We start from the raw sequence: 4,911 nt of genomic DNA, 5'->3' as shown, positions 1-4,911 counted from the left end.
GCCGTGAGGTAGGACGGTTCCGGTGAGAAAGCTGGATTCCAATTGGACACTCAGTAATTTAAAGCGTCTGGCGTTCCAGAGACCAGTGAGCGGGCGACTTTTCCGGCTTGCTCCTTTGCCCTTAAGAAAGATGGCTGCTATGTCTACTTGAAAAGCGAGGTCGGCGCTAGAAGAATCCATCTTTGTTGTAGGCAAGCTAGCTTCTGGGACAACATTTAAGTTAGAAAATGAAACAGATTTTCTCCGAATTCAGTTTGTTCATGTGGAGTCCCAGCCTGTAGCTGAGGAGGAATCTTCCCGCGACTACAGCCCACTTCACTATTCATTTACCTGTTTTTGAAAAAGGATTTTTTCCGAAGGTTGCACAAATGCCTTTTCTTTCTTTCTCTTTTTGTTTTTCTTGGGGATATGAAGCTCCAGTCTGTTGCAGGGCTCTCTGTTTTGGTGGTGTTAGTGGCTACGAGTATAGCATTGGTCTTGGCAAAAACGTAGGCACTTGGATACCTATGGCGTTATGAAACAAGCAAAAGTTGGAAAAAAAGAAACAACTGCTCAGCATTGTCGGGCATCTAAAAAGCCGAGGCTAGGAACTGACATGGCTGTGCAGGTAAAGGCAAGCAGCGTACACACGATCTAAGTTCGATCCCTGTAGCCCACAAGGTGAAAGGCCAGAACAGACTTCTGTGAGTTGTTCCCTGATCTCTACATGTGCAAGCGCGCACATTAGTGAGTGTAAAAGGAAGAGAGATGCTCAACAAAGTTGCTAAGGCTGTCAGGGCGGAGTTAATAATCACGGATTATGAAATTCCCTTTCGTGAGGGTTGTGCATTTGTGTTTGGCTGACTTTTCTTTTTTCTTTTTTCTTTTTTCTTTTTTTTGGCAGGTTGTACAGGTTTATTTTTTCCAATACCAATGAGACATACAAGAGCAGCACTTTTCTGAGCAGCCCCATGGACCAGACCATTGTCAAGTTTCACTTCTGAGAAGGATTGTTATTCTTTGAGGCTAACCTGGTCTACAGAGTTAGTTGGTTCCAGGACAACCAAGGCTACACAGAGAAACCCTGTCTTGAAAAACAAAAACAAAAAAAAACCAAAAATCCAAAAAGGTTATTTTTCTCCCTCCTCTCCCAATGTTAAGTACCTGCCTGCCTAGTGTAAGGCCTGGGTTTATCTTCAGCATTACAAATAAAGAATATCAAAAGTTGTGGCTCCTCCTTCCTTTCTTGGTGCCTAAACTATATGCATAAGTAGATAACCTACAATGCAATTGCATCCAGTCTTCTCTTTTTTCTTTCTTTCTTTCTTTTTTTTTTTTTTGTTTTGTTTTTTGTTTTTTGAGACAGGGTTTCTCTGTAGCTTTGGAGCCTGTCCTGGAACTAGCTTTTGTAGACCACGCTGGCCTCGAACTCAAAAAGATCCGCCTGCCTCTGCCTCCCGAGTGCTAGGATTAAAGGCCACACCACCACCGCACGGCTTTCTTTTTTTTCTCTCTCTCTCTTTTTTGTCTTTTTTGTGCTTTTTTGTGGGTTTGACATCTTCCTCTTCAGAGACCTCAGGAGAACTTAATGGAGGCATATTAGCACCACAGCCCTTCTCCTGGCTCTCTGGTCACGTCATCCACATCTTCTGATTCCTGAGGAGCCCGGTAGTTTGACACATGGTCCACATGGATAGGTCTTCCTTTATTCTTAATTCCATTCAAATTGTTAACAGCCAGAACTGTGCTCCTCTGATCTTCATAGCACAGGAAACAGAATTGATTGGATTTCCCAGGTTTCTTGTCTCTCACAAGATTTAAATGTTGACAACCTCCCCATATTGACACAGATGATGTCTCCTTCTGCGAGTTCTGAAAGAAGCCCTCCAAGAAAGCCAGGCGCTGTCCTTGCACTCCGAGTGCCAAGACCCTTTTCTGCCACCCAAGCTGAACCTCTCATTCAGTTCCTTGATCAGCTTCACCTTGGTTAAAGGGTTCATATTCGCGCCTTTGCGCTCCTCTCTCAAACCATCATAAGTAAATCTTTTTAAAAAACATAATTCATAACAACAATTAAACATCTATCATTTTACCCAGAGTTAAGTGTTGACCTCACCTCACATCAAGGAAATATTTCTTTGCAAGAGAGTCAGCAAGCCTGGCGATGGTGGCGCACGCCTTTAATCCCAGCACTCGGGAGGCAGAGGCAGGTGGATCTCTGTGAGTTCGAGACCAGCCTGGTCTACAGAACTAGTTCCAGGACAGGCTCCAAAGCCACAGAGAAACCCTGTCTCGAAAAACCAAAAAAAAAAAAAAAAAAAAAGATAGAGTCAGCCAGCTCCAGTGGCATAAGCCTTGAATCCCAGCACTGAGGAGGCAGAGGCAGAAAGATCTCTGAGTTTGAGGCCAGGCCCGGTCTACAAGCAAGTTCCAAGACAGCCAGGGCTACACATACATCTACAAAATATTCCCAAACCTAAGGCTCAGAGATCATTGCCGAAGAGAGGGCAGACAGGTTCAAAGAGCAGGGAAATCAGGGAACTTTGCTATGAGTGTGTCTCCTAGGAATGTCAGAAGCTACACCCATAAAGTCTCACCAGCAGCTGAACATCCCAACTTCATAATTTATTACCTGTCTTAACTTTGCTTTCAACTTGTGACCCTCCAAGTGCTAGGATTCTGGGAGTGGACCACCATGCCCAGCTTCTAGCAGTTCAGTGCTTTCTTGTTGCTGCTATTGCTGCTTTGTAACCAGATCTTATATAACCTAGCATTTCTCAAACTCCTGATCCTCCTGGCTCCTCCTCCTAAACGCCGAAATTAGGTGTCACCACTGTTGCCAGCAGCCTCCTCTGAGAAAGAAACACATTCTCTTGCTAAGCCCACACTAACCCTTGGTACAGTAAGGACTGATGGACAACAGACATTTCTGCCTCAATGAGCTGACTGTGCTGCTTCTTATCAAGTAGAGGCTTGTTGTGCTCCGGTCTACTTCCTGTCCTGCTCCCTGTCTGTCTTCTCCTTGGTAAAATATTACATGAAACTCTGTAAGTTCTAGATCAACCTGGTGGCCCTCTATCAGGAAAACAAACATTAAAAAAAAAGGATGTCCCATAATACCTGGCTCAATTATTTTAAATCTATCTATCTATCTATCTATCTATCTATCTATCTATCTATCATCTATCTATCTATCTATTTATTATCTATCTATCATTTATTTATTTTGCCCAACCTGGCTAAAAAAAAAAAAAAACAATTAAAAACAGAACTAAGATGCCCTTGTTTCAGTTTCCCGATCTCCTGTTTCCACCGCACTCAGCCCTTCTTTACAGTGAGACTTTTGTTTATTCTGTATGTATGCATGCCTGAGTGAGTTTTGCATACTACCTGCAAGCAAGGGCTTTGAGATGCCAGAAGGCATCAGATCTCCTGGAACTGAAGATATAGTCTTAGTTAGGGTTTCTATCGCTGCAATGAAACACCAAGACCAAAGTTGGGGAAGAAAGGGGTTATTAGGCTTACAGTTCAGTCTTGTTATTTATTGCTGAAGGAAGTCAGGACAGGGACTCAAAACAGGGCAGGATCCTGGAGGCAGGAGCTGATGCAGGGGCCATGGAGATGAATTGCTTACTGGCTTGCTTCCCCTAGGCCACTCAGTAACCTTATAGAATCCAGGACCACCAGTCCACAGATGGCACCATGGACAGGGCCCTCCCTCAATGATCACTAAATGAGAAAAGACCTTACAACTGGATCTCACTCTGGTGACTCTAGCTTATGTCAAATTGACATACAAAACCAGCCAGTACACAGGCAGTTGTGAGTCACCTGATGTGGGTGCTGGAACTCGAACCCAGGTCCTCTATAGGAGCCATCTCTCCAGCCTCTCAGCTTTGTAGCTTTAGGGACAATAGTATTGAAAATGCCTTTACAATTTTTCTATAAATCTGAAAGTATTCCAAAATTTAGGAAGCAGAAGAGAAGGAGAGAGAGAGAACAACACACTCTCTCCTGGCATTGGAGCTGTCATGCCATGAACAAATCAGGGGAGAGTTTTTTCTAGCAAATCTTGACAATAAAGATAGTGACTTTACCTTACTGGTTACTTTTTTTTTCTCCAGACAGAGTTACTCTGTGAAACAGTCCTGGCTCTCCTCACTCTGTAGACCAGGCTGGCCTGAAACTCACAGAGATTTCAGCTTCCCTAGTGCTGGGATTAAAGTGTGCACCACCACCGCCAGGCACTGCTAGTTACTTTTTATGTCAGCTTGACATAGGCTAGGGCCACCTGGGAAGAAGTAATCTTAAGACAATGTCTCCGTAGTATTGGATGTAGGCAACTGTATAAGAGGATTTCTTTTCTATCTTTCTCTCTCTCTTTTTTTTAAGGGTGTTTTCTTGATTTGATGGTTGATGTGGGAGGGCCCAGCCCACTGTGGGTGATGCCATCTCCGGGCAGGTGGTCTTAGCTGCTATAAGAAAACAGGCCAAGCCAGGCCGCAGTGGCACACGCCTTTAATCCCAGCACTTGGGAAGCAGAAGCAGAAGCAGGTGGATCTCTGTGAGCTCTAGGCCAACCTGGTCTACAAGAGCTAGTTCAAGACAGGCTCCAAAGCTACAAAAAAAAAAAAAAAAAAAAAAAAAAAAAACTGCATTCGGAAAAAAAGAAAAAAGAGAGTAAGTTGAGTCAGGTAGCAGTGGCGCAGACCTTAATTTCAGCACTCAGGAGGCAGAGGCAGGAGGATCTCTGAGTTTGGCCAGCCTGGTCTACAGAGCAAGTTTTGGACAACCAAAGCTACACAGAAAAACGTGTCTCAAACACACACACACCAGAGGGGGGGGAGAAGAAGAAGAAGAAGAAGAAGAAGAAGAAGAAGAAGAAGAAGAAGAAGAAGAAGAAGAAGAAGAAGAAGAAGAAGAAGAAGAAGA

The 4,911-nt window shown here is 43.9% G+C and overlaps 1 pseudogene; it reads right to left on the bottom strand.

Moving 5' to 3' along the window:
• Window positions 1-1,232: 1,232 nt before the first annotated feature.
• On the bottom strand, window positions 1,233-1,979 carry LOC126516101 (RNA-binding motif protein, X-linked 2-like; annotated as a pseudogene).
• Window positions 1,980-4,911: the final 2,932 nt, after the last annotated feature.

Source organism: Alexandromys fortis, unplaced genomic scaffold (genome assembly GCF_014885135.2).
Source record: "Alexandromys fortis isolate MF-2015 unplaced genomic scaffold, M_Fortis_MF-2015_v1.1 scaffold_152, whole genome shotgun sequence".
Taxonomy (NCBI): Eukaryota; Metazoa; Chordata; class Mammalia; order Rodentia; family Cricetidae; genus Alexandromys; species Alexandromys fortis.
The sequence above is the reverse complement of the archived record's forward strand: the minus strand, read 5'-3'. Positions and strand labels throughout refer to the sequence as shown.